We start from the raw sequence: 17,693 nt of genomic DNA, 5'->3' as shown, positions 1-17,693 counted from the left end.
GAGGAAGGGGGGCCAGGTTGTGCCAGGCTTTAAAACCCAGAGGAGTTCCAGGAAGGGCAGTCCACAGAACCAGACACTTTAAATCCAGAGAAAAGATCCAAGAAAAAGATGACAGTTACATCTGATAGTGTGAAGGGCTGTTATGCCCTTTGACCTAAATGTAAAAGTGATAAAGACAATAGTATAAGCTCCATATTAAAGAACTTTATAAAAATTATAGTTGTTCAAAAATGAAATGCACTGCCTTGTGTGATCTCATCCCTAGAAGCATCCAAGCAGGGGACCACATGTCAAGGACTAGGAACAGTAAAAGTCCAATATTCTTTCACCTATAGAAGCCAAGAGGCCCAAGTTCTTGTCCTGGCCCTGCTATTCCTTAGTTGTGTGACCTTAGCCAAGCTTCTTATTTATTCTCTATACTATTTCAAGGCCTCAGTTTCTCCATTTGTAAAATGGGAATGGGAAAGGATATTGGGCATAATTATCTGTAGGGCCCTTCCTGTTCTGATATTCAGTGGCTTCTAAGATTCTACACTTCAAGTGATTCCCAAATTGAGTATGGAACCACACTAGGTAATTTTCTTCTAACTAAAGAAGCCTATCATTTCATAAAGTAACAATCCATCATTGCCCTTTGTTTCTGTATAACTACCTATTTAAGTGAGGATCAATGAGGGAGCAGAAAAACAGACTGGCCTTCTCAGACACAAGCATTATCCAAAATCTTCCTCCCCAGGTCCACTAAGAAAGTGTTCAAAGACAGAGCACAGAGGTCCAATTCCACAGCAGCAACTTGCAACTGAAACTCCTATGAGATACTAAATAGCAAGTTTCTCATTGTACAATTACAGAACTTCCCTGAATTAGATCTGATCCAATGATCAACCAGTTAGGCTACTTAATAAATTCTAATTTACAGTGTGATAGCACTCAAATTCTAATTATGAAACAATAGGTACTTTCTTTGGCCTCAATGCTCTTCTTTTATCATAATTCTCTTTCTGTAAAAAAAGAATACCCATTAATTCTTAGGCTGTTTTTTTTCCCCCACACAAAGAATACCTTAAATCACAGGGGTGGTGAACCTAGGGCCTCGAGGCCACATTTGGCCCTTTGGGCCCCCTTCACAGAATAAATCCTTTATTAAAAGGATTTATTAAGGAATTACTTCATCAGTAAGTAAAGCCTAGCTTTGATTTTTTTCCTAGTAGTGGTGATAGATTTAAGATCAGATTCAGAGCTAGAAGGGACCCCAGGGGTCATCATATAAGTCTAATCTCCTTATTTTACAGATGAGGATCTGAAATCCAGTTTAGAGACCTGCCCAAAATGATTCAAAAAGTAGGTCCTTGGATTTCAAATCCAACCCTGAATCACACTGCTTGTGTCATCCAGGAATGCTGGCCCATGAAATGCATGACAGGGTGACTTACTTGTCTTGTTAAAATTAAAAATTTATTATTCAAAATTCACAAAACTAAGCATTAAAGAAATTTAAATAATTAAACTTCCAAATAATAAGTAAGATGGAGGCAGCATGGTAATTAATGTCTTTGGAGTTAGAGACCCTGGTTCCGATCCATCAAGAAGCACAAAGAGCTAACTATGTATGGCCCAGGCACCATACTAAACCCTGGAGATACAAAAAAAAAAATGCAAAACTCGGCCCTACCCTCGATGAGCATACATTCTAACGGAGGAAACAACATATACATAAACAGTTACACATGAGATACACATAGAGTAGATAGAAGGTAGATAGCAGCTGGGGAGACTGGGAAAGGCCTCATGCAGAAGGTGGTATTTTAGGGGGCTCCTGAAGAATGCCAGGGCTACTAAGATATAAAGGGGAAGGAAAATATTGCAAGCACTGAATAACACAGAGGCTGGCACAGAGACACTGCAATGCAAGGTCATGTACAAGAAGCAACAAGAAATCTAGTCTGGATGGATCAGAAAGAGCCAATGGGAGTAACATACCTGAAAGGTACAAAGGTAGGAGGGGGTTTAACTGCTCCACAGAGAACTTTGTATTTGATGATACTGCCAGGCTACTGGAGTTTACTAAGCGGAGGGTTCTGAGGAAAGACATGATCAGACCTAGGGAATCTCAACTCTTCTATATGTTCTCAAGGCCTCAGTTTCCTCATTTGCAAAATTAAAAGGTTGTTCTAAGGCAATCTCTAAGGTCTTCTTCACCTCTAAAAATTTATTAGTATTGTCTACAACCACGCACTGAGCCAATCTAATTCACCCACCCAGGAATCCCACCTTGGCTTTGTTCCCACAATAATCTAATCAAAGGAGTCAAGTGATTTGGTACCCAATTAAAATACTCTGGCCTAGCTCTGTGCTCTTGGGGACAAGAAAAGGAGTTTTGTGAGACAAATCAGTTGCAATAAACGATGGTGAGCTCTCTTCCAGCAAAGGGACCAGGGGACCACATGAAGAGAAGAGGCCACAAGCATTAAGAGGCTCAGTGTAAAGCAGCTGCAAGAGCCAACCAAAGAAAGTCTTTCAAGCACGTCTAGAATTTATCGAACAGGAAGGACCCCTGGTGATGTCTCATTATTTTCTTCCTACAACATCCTCCTCCACCTCCACATGTTTCAGTTTTGTTTTGAACCAAGTGGGTGATTCCTTTGGTATGGGGACAGAACTCCTGGTAAAGATGCTCCCTTTATCAACATTCTGCAATTTTCAGAATGATGACTAAGGCTAGGATCGGGAGGTTGCCTAGAGCCCTCACTTCAAGACTGAATGACTCGTCCAGGGGCACAAAGCACTAAGTCAGAGGCAGGACTGGAACCCAGGACTTTCTGGCTTGATGGCCACTTCTTCAACACATTATTATTAGGCAATAATAATTAACAACAGTTCACCTTTCCAAAGCACTTCTCAGCCTAAGATAAAATAGATGATACGCACATTATTATTAATAATAATAATTATTATTATTCTCACTTTACAGATGAGGAATTAGAGGTTCAGAGGTTAAATAACTTGCCCACAAGTCACAGAAATAATAAGAAACAGAGCCTGGACTCAGGTTTTCCAACTCCAACTCCTGTGCTTAACACAAATATATCTATATATCTATATCTATATATCTATATCTATATCTTATATCTATATCAACCTGCCTGCTACATATGTGAATGATAGTTGACAAACCCAATTCAAAACCTAATTTAGGGGCAGCTAGGTGGCACAGTGGATAGAGCACTGGCTGTGGAATCAGGAGGACCTGAGTTCAAATCCTGATACTTACTAGCTGTGTGACCCTGGGCAAGTCACTTAACCCCATGGCCCAGCCCCCCCCCCAAAAAACCCTACTTTAGTCTCAAATATACATAGTACCCCAAAAGTCTTGGTGCTTAAGCATTAATAACTTCAGAAATATAAATGCCACAAACATTAAAAAATTGAAAGGTTAATTATTTGATTTTTAAAATATTGATAGGTTTATTAGCTTTTCTAACTTTATAAAAACTTTCATCAGCTGCTGTTCAGGGACTAAAAGGACTGCATTTGTAATCCTGGCCTTAACCATCATCCTTCTGATGTAGATTTAATGCATATATAACTGGTGACATGATGCCCCAAGAAAAAATCTATCAGAGGCAGATCTGGTGACTAAGGTGGACATGCAAGAGGATCTTCTCTACTAATCCAGTGATCAGAGAGAGTCATCCAGGAATGGTGGCCCATGAAATGCACGACAGGGTGACTTACTTGTCTTGTTAAAATTAAAAATTTAGTATTCAAAATTCACAAAACTAAGCATTAAAGAAATTTAAATAATTAAACTTCCAAATAATGGGTTTTTTTTACAAGTTTGTAGCATTTATATTCCTGAAATTACTGAATCTTAAAACTGCACTAAGATTTTTGGGACACAATGCATCTGAATTACAGAATACTGGAAGGGAAGAAACCTTACTGATCATTTTGTACAACTTCTCATTTTTCTTATGAGGAAGCTAAGGCCCAGAAGGGTTACATTAAGTGACTTCCTCCAGATCACAGGGTTAACTAGTACCTAGCCACGAGGAGAAATCAAGTTTCCCACGTCAAGGTCTTCTCATTCTATCACACTGGCTTCTCTACTTGCCTTTGTTTAACCACATTTGTCAATAAATACCAAGTGATTTAATCCATTTGAAAAGCAGCTAACTCATTTACTTCATCTGAATATATTTAATCTTATTTAAACCAGTGGTTTTCATCAGAATTTTCAGATTGGCTCCTGAATTTTACTTCATAATAGGATGCTCTGGGGCCAAAGAAATATCCCTGTGTTTTAAGAACCAAATCTGATATTCCCAGAAAGTTCAACAAATATTACCAGGAGCTCTCCCAAATGATAGTATGTCACCTTCTCTTTCTTTTCAGCTATTTCTCCAAAGCTGAAAAACTAGTCTATTGGTTACGTTTTGTTTAAAAAAAAAAAAGAGGAAGGAAGGAAGAAAAAAAGAAAGATAACAAATGCATAGTTAACTATTTGCCACTTTTACTAACGAAGAGGAAAATAGTCAAATATTTGCAACAATGGTACAGCTTCAGAAACCTGGCAAAGGAACAGTAGTGGGTGGGGTTGCATGGAAGGCTGTCAAAGACGAAAGGGAAAGAAAGAAAAAAAAACTCAAGGAAACATAGGATATCAATCTGGAAAGGAACTTGGGACGATCATATATAATCAAACTCTTTTATTTAAATTTTTGCTTTGTTTTTACATCATATTTCCAAATATATTCCTCCCCCCTTCTTCTACCCCATAAGCCATTCTTTGTTAACAACTAGGAAAATTAGAAAAAGTGGGGAGGGAGGGAGCAACTTAACAAAACCAACCAAATATTAAATTTAACAATATATGCTATATTCCACCTCTGCAAAGGAGGAGAGTCTATTTTCTCAGCTCTTCTCAAGAGCCAAGCTTCTTGGTCATTATAACTGTACAGGCCAACTCCTTCATTTTGTGACAGAGAAAACCAAGGCTTAGAAAGTTCAAGTAAGTTGATTTGCCCAAGGCCACAGAGGTGCTAAATAGTACAGTCATGATTTGAACCCAGATCTTCCACACCAAATACAATGCTCTTTCCACAACCCATCTTTTCTCTTCTCATCCTGCAAGAAACACACTATTCTATAAGACAGCAGCAGGAACCATAAGATCTGCTCAAACACGATATAAGACACTGCAGGTGAGGGGGATGTGAGAGCCCGTAGGGAGAAAGGGATTAAGAAGTAATACCGATGTTCCTGGGGGCCTAAATTGCAAATTACTGGGACTGCAGACTCAAGACGGGAGATTCATTCATTGTACATCCTCTTACCTAACTCTCCAGGCTTAACCTCAGGGGTTTTTTTTGATGTGTGTGTGGATGTGTGTGTGTGTGTGTGTGTGTGTGTGTGTTTTGTTTTGTTTTGTTTTGCTACCTCCATTATGTACAAAATTGTCCTCATCATTTCACTATATTTCAATAGTTTAAGGGGGAAAAAAATGCACACAAAGCCTTTAATTCATTCCGGCTCTTCTAAGATGGTGCCTGGTAATGCAGATGACTGTTTTCCCAGACAATAGCTACCTGTGTGTCTGGCTGTCTCAGACAAGTCTATATCAAAATGCTGGCAGGAATTCCTGCAATTGACTAGACAAATGGCAGTTGATCAAAGGAACAATAAACTTGTAAAACAGGTGATTTGATTATTTGTTTTTCTGAAGGGTGAAGGCAAAGATGTCCTCAGTGTTTGTATACAAAAAAAGGTGTTGAGCCGTCTCAGAAAGGAATTGAACTAGAAATTCCTGAAACCAACTTCAAAATTAATGATTAGTCTGATTTGTTGTCTTCATTTTGTGCCGACTAAAATGATATAGAAACTAAGTCCATTAAAGCAAGGATAATTATTATTTAACTTTTTAATATATTTTAAATGTTTTCATTAACCTTTAAAATTATTTAAGATATTTTCTACTAAATATTTTCTCTCCTAGGACTGGAAGCAAACAAAATAACCTATAGGGTGTTTCAAAAATTCTAGTCCAGGTCAAGCTATTAAAGTTTAAATCTTTACTAAGACTTTTGCAAAGCCCTGTATTTTAAGCTGGAAGAGGCCTTAAAAGTCATCCAAGTACAACGCTTTTTTTTTTTTTTAAATTTCGCCATTCAGGAATCTGCAGCTCAGAAGAAAAGTAACTTGCCTACGTTTACACCGTAACCAAAGCCACAGCCAGCTTTTGAATCCAGGACTTCAGACTGTAGGTCTGGTGCTCTACATAACTATCACATTGCCTTCTTTATTAAAATAAGCCCTCACAAAACTGAAGCACATTTCATGGCACATAACATTTTGGCACAAAGCAGTTTAATGATTATCTTGCCATGCAGGATTTTTCTCCCCTGGTACCCATGCCAGGGCAGGATTTTTACTTCCCTGCCCCAACCCCCTTCTCTCCCAACAATGCCCACCAATCAGATAAAGTCTAATACTTATCAGAGTCCTAGTCACCGGTTTATCTGGGTAAAGTTATAGTCATTACATAATATTAAACAAACAAAGAGCTTTAAATGGTTACACAATACAGTCCTACAGCTAACATAAACAAAAAGAAGCATTTACTGTCTGGATCTATCAAGAATCTGAATGGCTTTCAACACCTCGTAGTTGAGAGAGCCAGCCAGTTCCTAGTGAACACCCCCTGGATTCAGATTTGGACTTGTCCTGTGGTCAAGGACCTCAAGGAAAATGGATGGGTTCTGAAGGAACAGAAAAGCAGATGATGATCAGAATGCTTTTGCTAGGCCCACATTTCTTTTCTAATCCAGTAGCCTTCAAGATCACCAAAAAAACTGGGAAGAAGAGAGAATCTAATCTAACAAGTTATATAGGCAGAAGCAACCAGTCACTGTATCATGGGTCACCCTTCAACCTGTTACTTGACTCATTCCTATATTTAATCTCATCATCCTTAGTTCTGGAGCAGGGGGTGGAGAACTTGTGGACTAGGCCCTCAAGTTCGGCCCTCTGACTGAATCCAAATTTCATTTAACAAACCCCCTTAATAAAAGGATTTGTTCTGTAAAACTTGGACTCAAGTCAAAAGGCCATATGTGTGGCCTCTGGGTCACAGATTCCCCATCACTGGGTTAAAGGATTTGTCTAAGGTCATAGAGTTAAATGTCAAAACTAGGAATGTAGAACAATCCAGAAATGTGGTTAGATGTTTCTCAAACAATAAAATTCCAACTTTCACATGTAATCAGCTAAGCTCAGAGCTCCCACCTCTAGCTCATCATATATTATTTAGTTAATAAACTGGAGAAAATGGCCTTTATCATAGTAGTTACTCTCTATATATTAAATCTCTAAATTTCCCAGATTAAATATTAAAGTTACTGATATATAACTTACTAACAATGAAAGCAATAATAATACACAGATAATTATTTATAGGATTTTAGCTGTGAAAACAATTATAGCCATTTATTTCAAAACTGTATAACATCAGATGACTTCTGAAAACAGTCTCAAACTATATTTATTTCACTCAGGTCAGGACAACAAATGAAGTCTCTTGCAAAGGTAAAGTTACAATTATTTCAAAGATATCTGCATCTTCTTTCTCTCTGCCTCCTCTAGCTTTTTTCTGTAAGTGACAAGAATAGCTTTTCACTTTTTTCAAACCATGACCCTTAACATTCTTTCTCTCCAGATTCACTCCTCATAAAATTATCTGTTTCTTCATCAAATAATAGTTAAAGCCACTCTCTCAAGAAAGCTGTTTTCCCTCATCCTCTTTCTATCATCTCCTCAGTTTCTCCCAAATCCTCCATATTAACTTTTCTCAGGTTTTCTCAAAAATTGACAGCCCCAATAGCTAAATCCTAAACATTCCAATCGGCTCTTAAAGACAGAGTAACAGTAACAATAGCCTCTGTGGGAAGGGCTTTTGAAACAGGTTGTTACACTAACCAGTTTTCTATAGGATTCAAGACCTATGGGCTGCCTAGGACCCATTTTCAGAGAGGTGCCCCAGAGCCACTTGTCTGTAGGGCACAGAGGTTCCCAAAGTTCACTTGTTCCTGATTTCAACCCAGGCATTTATCTAGAATCACACCTGTACCCCTAGTCCCCAAAAGGTAGTTTCACCAAAGCGAACCTAAAGCAAAATTTTCCCAGTCACGGGAGAATATGAAAAATCTGTCACATAAGACAAGAGTAAGTGACTTCACTTGCCGAAAGGACAATAAAGAGCAAACACAGGGACAATCCTTCCTGAAAGGATTCCCTTCTTGTTTAGGACAATGCTGAACTGAAATGCTATTTCATGTAAAATGATATACAATGAAGGTACAGCAAATGACATAGAATGAAGGCTACCAAGAGTCCTAGGTCACGGTATCATGAGGTTTACCTAAATCAGCCCCCTCATTTTATAGAAGTGAGAACCGGCCATTTACAAAAGACCCGATATGCCGTTTATGCGAGAATCTGACCCTGTCCATCAGCCTAAGCCAAGTCCTGGCCCCCCTGCAAGAGGTACCAAAGACCACACCTCTGTTGCTCCAGCTGCTTCCTCCTCCTCACCTACTTCTTCCTCCTCCACAGCTTCTCTTCCATCCCCTCCCAGGCCAACCTGGTGAAAAAGGGAGCTTTGTCTGCTGAGATTTGTTAATCAATGTAGAGCACAGTATTAGCACAATTCTATCTCAATTGTCAAATCATCAATTAGAAGCATAGAGCAATAGCAACAGGGAAGCCACAACAAATCCAATCCCTGGGTAGAAACCAGGTTCTGGATGCAATCTAGATAGTGCCCTTATCTTACACAGAGAAAGAAGTGTGGAAAGAGAAAAGAAGAAATGCAGACATGGAATGTTTTTCCACATGGAATGGTTCATTGTCCCAAAAGCAGCTAGGTGGCAAAGTAGAGAGAGCACTGAACCTGGGGGTGCACAATGAGGAAAGTACCAGGCCTGGAGTCAGGAAGACCCGAGTTCAAATTCTGCCTCTGATCCTTACTAGTTGCACGACCCTGGGCAAGTTACTTAAGTTCTGTATGCCTCAATTTCCCCAGCTATAAAATGGGGATAATAAGCGCACCTCCCAGGGATGTTCTAAGTATCAAATGAGATAACTGTAAAATGCTTAGCACACTGTCAGGCACAAACTAAGCATTATATAAACGTTAGTTATTTATTATTAATTGTTATTATTGCTATCATTCCCAACTCTTCCTGACCCCACGCAACATAGCACACCAAAACCGTGCATGGGGTTTTCTTGGCAAGGAAACTGGAGGGGTTTGTCATTTCCTTCTGCAGTAGTTTAAGGCAAACAGAGGTTAAGTGACTTGGCCAGGATCATACAACTAATAAGTGTGTGAGGCTGAATCTGAACTCAGCTGCCTCCAAATATTATTTTTATTACCAGAGTTCAAATACTGCCTCAAGACACTAATTGTGTCATTGTGGACAAGGGTTACTTAAGTTCTTTCAGTCTCAACTTCCCCATCTGTAAAGTGGGGATAATATGAGTACCTACCCTGTAGGTTTGTTGTGAGGATTAAAAGAGAGAACATATGTATAGGGTTCTGGGCAAACCTCAGAGTGCCATAAAAAAGCTAGCTAGTATTAATTTACATTTTATGCCATGGAGAAGTTGGGATCTACAGTGGTGGAGATCGAAGAGCCATCTGATGATGCTTAGTACATTAAAAATAAAAAGGAGTAGTGAAAAAGGAGGGAAACACATGATGCCTTTGAACTTTTAGGAGAATCGAAGCAACATTTTAAACTGTCAAGTGCTTCGATTAAAAACACAATTAGTCCATACGGATACAATTTCAAGTCTCCCCATCTTAAAATCTAAACCACTGAAATACAGCATGAGGTCTGCCTACAAAATAATGCAACTAATGTTTTAACAAATATCAAGAGAGGAATTCAGGTGTCTGTAATTTTATTGTTGTAGGCAACTCCCAGATAAAGAAATTCCCTAATGTAGGTAGGCACCTTTTCTCCCACTATAAGAGAGTTGGCTGACAGCATTGATATTTTAAGTGACATACCCAAGGTCATACAGATAGGAGGTGTCAAAGAGGTGGCATTTAAAAACAAGATCTTCATGGGAAAAGGACCCACATGTACAAAAATATTTACAGCAGCTCTTTTTTGTGGTGGCAAAGAATTGGAAATTGAGAGGATGCCCATCAATTGGGGAATGGCTGAGCAAGCTGTGGTATATGAATGTAATGGAATATTATTATGCCATAAGAAATGATGAACAGGCTGACTTCAGAAAAACCTGGAAAGACTTGTATGATCTGATACTGAGTGAAGGGAGCAGAACCAAGAGAACATTGTACACAATAACAGCCACGCTGTGTGATAACTAATATTGACAAACTTAACCCTTCAGCAATACAAGACCTAATACTCTCAAAGGTCGTGATGGAAATGCTATCCACATCCAAAGAAAGAACTATGGAGTTTGAATGCTGATCGAAGCATCCTATTTGTTATTTTTTTCTTCTGTTGAGTTTTGTTTCCTCTTTCTGGTGGTTCCTCCTATTGGTTCTAATTCTTACTTACAACATCACTAATGTGAAAATATTAGGAATGTATATGTATAGCCTATATCAGATTGTGTGCCATCTTGAAGAGGGTGGTGGGGAGGAAGGGGGAGAAAAATTTTAAACTCAAAAGCATATGGAAGTGATTGTTGATAAACCAAAATAAATTAATAAAAAAATAAAAAAATAAAACAAGGTCTTCCTGGATCTGAGGCTATATACGGCAGAATTTATATTTTATAGATCCAAAGGAGTGTTGTTGTTGGAAATGCATGTAAAAAAAAGGCGGGGGTGCACCTGGAAAAAGTGCATGTAGCTGTTTATTTCCAGTTTACATGTCACAAGAGAAAATGCAAGCCAATCAAAAGTATTTCTGTGGTATCAACAAATCGGAGACTATGACCTATGCTTGGGGAAGATAAGAAAAGAACAGAACCTCTAAAGTCTTTCCAAAAAGGTGGCTCAAAGAAGACACTTTAGAGTGTGTAATATCATCAGTCAAAAATAAAGATTATTCTCATATTTTTGTTTAACTACTCAGATTAGATAAATAATAAGTTAGCCTGTATATAGTACTTTAAAGATGGCAGAGAGCCTTCCAGGTAATTTCGTCTGATCAAATCTTAAGGGGCACTAAAAATCCACAAACTTAATCGATCGAATTATGAAAAAAAAAAGATATTGTGAGGCAGCTAAAACCAAAAAGCATCCTGCCCCTGGGGCATTCTGTAAAATGTTAGGCATGTTGGTTGTGGGGGATGTTTAGTTTGGTACAGAAGACCCAACACCAGCTCAGGAGTCAGAAGATCTGAGTTCAAATTCTGTCTCTGATGCTTACTACTCACTGGGGCGAGTCACCTAATCCCCAAGGGCCTTGGTTTCCTCATCAACTAAATGACAGATCTGTACTATATGGCTTCGGCCAGCCCTTCTAGTTCTAGGGTCTCTGATTCTAGTTGCCATCTATGCTTTAGCTAGGAATGTTTGCTGTTGCAGGAAAAGAAGGAGGTATGGCGAATAATGAGCTAAGTCAAACACATCTATCATGACCATACGGGTGGTGCCCAGGTGGGGGGGGGTGGGGGGGGCAGTTACATCTCATTGGCTCGCAACGTTATGGGACAATAGTTATTCCAGGGTAACACCAAAACTGAAGCCCAACACAGAAACTTACTAACAACAGGATTCCATTAGCAGAGCAGAGAATTTTAAAAGTAACAAAGCTTTGGTTGAGATAGTTTTTGGTGAATTAAAAAAATTGCACATAGTTTAAGATAGACTTTTCAGAGCAGATTAAACTGGACACACTCTTGTGTAAGAAATAGGTTTTGCTCAAATTTGTTTGTTTAAAAAACACACTACTTGCATGCAGAAGACTCGACTAACTACACAGGGTCCTGGACCACAGCAAAAGAACAACGGCAGAGAAAATTCTTCAAATGAGATACAACAGCCTTTTCTGAACGTATATTGTATTTATGTTCACAGGCTAATTCTAATATTGCACATTCACATTCCAGCCAGTTGTCTACACCCTTTCCTCCACCCTGAGGGCTATAATAATAGTGAAAGGTGCCCAGTGGAAGTACCCTCATATGTCACAATGTTGGTGGGAGGCATGATAATGGATTAATGGATACACCCCAAAGGCTATTACTGTGTACAATTGTGTTCCAGGGCACAGTTCGCTCTCAGTGCATTAGACAAGTCATTTTTGTACAAGAAATAAACCTTACTACAAATGTGTTTTAGCATACTATGTTGTTAGAATAGCAACAAAACTCTGGGTCTGACACAGCCATGTAAGGGATTTTTTTTTCTCCCACACTGCACTTAAGTCAGGTCACTCAGTTACCTTCCATCAGAAAAATAAAGAGGCCTGCATCTGTCAAATTTTCAATTACCAACTTTTGACATCCTTTGGTGTCAAAGTGGCCCAATAACAAAATAACTAATTTCAGCTCTATCTCATAGGTTAAGAAGTCAAAGTACCCATCCCATCCCCCAAAAGGTTGCTGCTGTAAAAAGAAGATGGCTAGATTTTAATTATGGTCCATTTTCCCCCTCCCTATACAAATGTAAACAGTTTTAAAATTGTGGCAGTCTGTCTTCTGTTTCAACAAACTAATACAATTTTCCTTAAACAAGAGGGGCTCAAGATTGCCATTTGGGGACAAGGAGAGAGTTTCCATCTCCATTTTCCTCCCGTCCGTGAACAGCACTGAACTGATTTATAGGGGCATATGAAGTTTAAACTCTTAATACACTCCAGGGAAGCAGAAAAAAGGGGAAAGCAGCCTTATATGGTGCATATAAGTGAAAGTCCTCGTGAACTACATACTTCTTCCCTCTTTCAATGTGTGACTAAACACCAAGAGGGAGACACAGAGATGGACAGAGATGGGAGAGAAGAGAAAGAGGAAAGGGGGGGATGGGAAGGGGGGGAGAAAGAGATGGAGGAGAGACAGAGAGACAAAGAGACAGAGAGAAAAGTGCCATTTTCAAACCAGCTATGCTTATAACTTCTCCCAATAATAAGGGAGGGGAAGTTTGGCTCCCCTCCTCCCCACCAGTAGATTTAATGGTGGGCCTTCTACCCAGGCATGTCACAGTGACTGAAATATGCAATGTGCTCAAAAAATAAAGCTGAGGAAAATCCAATGATTTGGGCTCTCTTATGTGTTTAGTTCAGAAATGTTGAGCAAGTAAAATCAGCTATTAGGTTTAAATCAGACTGGATACTAACCAAGGCTTTCAACTTAAAGACAAATAAGTAAATGCTTCAGCGAATCAAGAGTAGTTCACTCCCTTCTGGTATAAGCCTATTAACATGCAGGGTTAGGCTCAAAGTACCAAGTGTTAAATATTGCACCACCAGTCAATAAATTATGCAAAAATCTTGTCAAAAGGGTCTCACTGCACAGTTCCTTTGTCCATTAAGCCTCTCAGAGGTTAATTTTTTAGCTCCAGTTATAAAAAAGAAACAGTGTTTACCATATGAGTTTCTTACATGCCACTCTGTGATCTGGGAAAGGCCAACAGTGGAGTTGTAAGAAATTTTAAAAAAGTAATCTCAGTATACTTGTCAGGGAAGTTGATTTAAATAAACATCTGAACTTAATGCTGATTACTTGAAGGAACGATGCAAATATTTACTTCTCATAAGAAGATGAGATCGCATGTTGCTCTAACAGGCTGCAAAACAGATCTATCTGGATTATACAGTAAATATGCAGAGTACCCCGACGAGGGTGCAAGTATGCAAACTTCATTCTAAGGGGGCACGGCAAACAGAGCCCAAGTTTTCTGCAGACAGATGGAGGGTTCCTAGCAAACTGGCAACTTAGCCTCCAAAATAAACTAAAATGTATTCTCCCAAGCACTCTCTTTTTTCCCCCTGCAGCTAAAGTTGGACAGAATATACAGGAAGTGGGTTGTTCTTTAATTATGCCAACTTTGAAATCAGCAAATACACTTTATCAGTTATGCAAACTAAGAATTTTACAGGTCTAAGATGAAGGAGAAAGTACAATAGACTTCTTTGTTCAAGTCAGGATATGGTTTCTATAGGTTGTAAATATTCAGGGCTTGCTTAAGCATCAGTATGAAGGCTCCTACTTGGTCTTCATTTTTTAAAAATTGTGTGGTCTCCCCCCTTCCAACTTCCAAAAGATTTAGTTATATCATCATGGCTCACACTACATTCTAACTCTCTGTAATTTAGTGTTTCAGAGAGATTTTGTTTTCCTATTCAGTATTACTCATCTTCCTATGTTTAGTTTGCTGGGGGCTTTTTTCTCCTCTTTCTCAACCTGTCCTTATAATTCACCCCCTTTAATCCTGGGATTAGCCCGGTTACCTTCTCTTTCAAGTACTCAAAGTACAACTGGGACATCAAGTCCAATAAGCCCCCAGTTTTTTCTTATTATTTTTTTAACGGGGAACCCTAGCCCTCTAGAATCACTGCTGGAAAGATTTAAATCTGCTTTTAGAGGCTTACTCTTAACAACCACTAAAAAAAAAAGGCACTTCCCTTTAAGAGGGATTTTTTAAAAAACATTTTCACTGGCCCCAATTTCCAGTACTTCTTACTAGATGCAAAACTCCCTCATTTTTCTCATTTGGAAGGTGTGCGGGTGACTTTACTCAAATGAAGGATGGGAAAAAAAAAAAAGCCCTTACATGGCAATGTCAGGCTCAGAGTTTTGTTGCCATACTAACAACATATGTTCCTAGTACAACAAATCACATTTTAAACAGTACCACTGCAGACATAAAAGTGGAGCTCCCAACTGCTGAATCAGCATTTTAGTCCCGAAGTTTCAGGCAGTTTTAAAACAGCAATAAAGAGAAGGTGGGGGGCTATAACGCACGTTTATTTGCAAGCATACTTTTGCCAAAGTTTTTTTTTTTTTGCGGGGGGGAGTGGATTGTTTGGTACCTCTTACATAAGATTTGGAACTGGGTTTGTAATAAAAATAAGACTTTAAAAATACACTGTAGGGGGAAGTACTCATTGTTTATTGCTAAATTTTAGCATTCTTAGATTTCTAACAAATCTCGATGGTGGAAAGTCACTTGTGGCTCCTTAAAGTTTAAGTTAAAAAAAAAAAAGTTTGGTCAGCCACTCTCCTCCCTCTCAAAATCTAGTCGCCGTTTGCATACTCGCCGGCGAGCTCCAGCAGCCGTCAGCAGACCTAGCAGAGAGAGAGAAGCAGGGGATTTGGAGACGCAATTACCGAAGGCAGTGAATTGCATCAGAAATTTCCTTCTCGAAAACTGTCACACTCTAATCCTGCCCCCACTGTTGGCAGTTAAAAGAGTAACCAAGCTACATCTTTGTGTCCTACCTGCTCCAACTCTAAAGTGCAATTAAACTTCTTGAAAAGCTGTCCTGGGAAGACGTAGGGGGATGGGGAGGGAATGGGGAGGGGAAGGGGACGGGAAGGGGAAGAGGGGAGGTGAGGGTTCTCAACTTTTTGAGCTTCCTTCCAAGAACTCAAATACTAACGCGCGCGCGCATACACACACACACACACACACACACACACAAGCACACACAATCCATCCCGCCCCATATATATGCGTGTAACACACGCACACGGTTTCGAATACACGGCGGTCAAGAAAATAAATACAGATGCAAGAATGTCACCTCCTTCCCTTCCCCCTCCCCTATGCATACAGACAGACACACAAATATGTAATACACATTAGCACACGGTACGAAATAGACAGCAGTCAAGACAATAAATGCAGATACAAAAATCTCCCCCCTTAGCCCCTCCCCTTTCCAATGGAGTGTTCACCAAGGACCGGAATCCCAGTTCCAGGGTACTGAAGCTAAGGGGAGGGAAAAGGACAATTACACCCCCCCACTGGCACCCGCCCTCACTCTTCCTTTCTCAATAGCTCCCAGCGCCTCCCAGCCCAGCAAATCGAACCTCCCGCCCCATCCCCCCCAGCATCTGCTTTTTTCTTCCTTTCTCCCCTCCTCTTGCGTGAAAAGAGGGGTGCCTCACTTGTGACAAGCCCGTAGAAGAATGCGAGCAGGCTCAACACTTCCCCCAAGGGGTCAAGAGAGGAGTAGAGAGCCGCGCAGCAAGGAAAGTCGGCCAGGAGGCTAGCAGGCGAGTGGGCCATGCCTCGGCCGCCTCGCTGCCCAACCGGGCCAGGCGGGGCGGCGGACCAGGTTAGCCCCGATCTTGGCCCCGGGGAGCAGAGGTGCGGCGGGCACCCCACCCCACGGGCTACCGCGGCTGGGGGGGGGCAGTCCCCAACCCCGGCTGCACCCTCTGCCCCTTGCTTTGCAGAGGTCGGGTGGGGGGGCTGGCTCCGCACTCCTCTCCCCGCCCTCCGCGCCCGCGCCGGCTCCGAGTACAAGCGGGAGGCGCAAAGGGCTGCTTGCCTTCCCCCGGCGACTTCTGCCAGCTCCGGGCCGGGCCGGGCCAGGCCGGGATGTTAAAGGATGCAGAAAACAACTTTTCTTGCATTCGCCCCTCCGCACAGAGACACCACCAGCACCCCAGCCCTGCAAGAAGAACCGGCGGGTCCCAGGGGCCCCCCCCGGGGCGCTTGGCAATCTCCTCCCCAGGCAGTCTGCCTTCCGTGGTTTCTCCACCTTCCTCCTTACCCCCCTCAAAAAAACTTCTGCAAGCTGGGTGAGTGGGGTGAGGTCAAGGAAGGCGGGTCTATCCTGACGGGCCGGGAGCCGCTAGGAACTCTGGCTCGCTCTCTGGGCGTGCATGCATACATGCATGCTTGCATGCCTACCTGCTGTTGGTGGTGCTGTTTGCTGCTGCCTCCCTCCTCTTCCTCCTCGGGGGTCGCCCCTGGGCCCCCTCCCCGCTAACAACTGTCTCCGGGGGTCCCGGTCGGCGCCTTTGCTCGAGGGTCAGGTAGCAAGCTGCACCGATTCGAGGCAGGAGAAAGAAGGGAAAAAAGGGGGGAGGGGGCGAGGCTGGCACTTTCGGAGCGGGAAGGCAGGACTGGGTACTCCCGTAGTTGCGCAGTCGGTCCGCAGAAGATTCGCACGCCCGTGCACGTAGTCGGCCGCAAAAGGATTTTCAAGAAAACTTCTGTGGCTTCGCCTTCGCAATCGCCGCCCCCGTAATCTCCCAGTCTCTTCTCTCTCTCCTTCTCCCTCTTTCTCTTTTCTCCTCCTCCCGCCGCTGGAGCTCCTGGGGATAGGGCGGCTACCGCCGCCGCTGCTGCTGCCGCTGCCGCCGCCGCCTCCTGCGATTTCTCCTCCTCCTTCTCCTTCTCCTCCGAGGACCGAGCTGTGGAGCTCTCGCAGCGAGAAGCTCAGCTGACTCTCCAGCCCAAGATCTATCACCCCCTTCCCGGGCTCCCTCACTTCCCCCACCCCCTTTAATGGGCTTTAAACCCGGCCGGCCCCGCCTTCTTCTCCTCCGCCCCCTCCTCCCCTTCCCTCCTTCCCCTCCTCCTCTTCCAACTCCTTCGCCACCTCCTCCTCCCGCTGCTGCTTGCTTGCTTGCTTGCTGCCGCCGCCGCCGCTGTTGCTGCTGCTGCTACGGCGACCAGACTCCCGGGGAGCGTAGTGGGCTCCCGGCAGCCTCGGCTGCAGTCTGGAGCCCCGGGGATCTGTCTGGATGGA

The 17,693-nt window shown here is 41.9% G+C and overlaps 1 protein-coding gene across 4 annotated transcripts in view; it reads right to left on the bottom strand.

The window, feature by feature from the left end:
• GRB10 (growth factor receptor bound protein 10) overlaps positions 1 to 17,431 on the bottom strand; it is a 284,264-nt gene extending 266,833 nt beyond the window's left edge. For all 4 annotated transcript variants that reach the window (XM_020981302.2, XM_078152260.1, XM_078152261.1 and 1 more), the window contains exon 1: positions 16,850 to 17,431. The gene's annotated coding sequence lies outside the window, so the exon portion shown is untranslated. The remainder of the gene's footprint in view (positions 1 to 16,849) is intronic.
• Between the last annotated feature and the right edge of the window lie 262 nt (positions 17,432 to 17,693).

The sequence above is a fragment of the Phascolarctos cinereus genome, unplaced genomic scaffold, assembly GCF_003287225.1.
Source record: "Phascolarctos cinereus isolate Bilbo 61053 unplaced genomic scaffold, phaCin_HiC Scaffold_4;HRSCAF=312, whole genome shotgun sequence".
Lineage (NCBI taxonomy): Eukaryota > Metazoa > Chordata > Mammalia > Diprotodontia > Phascolarctidae > Phascolarctos > Phascolarctos cinereus.
This window is presented reverse-complemented; position numbering and strand designations above follow the sequence as displayed.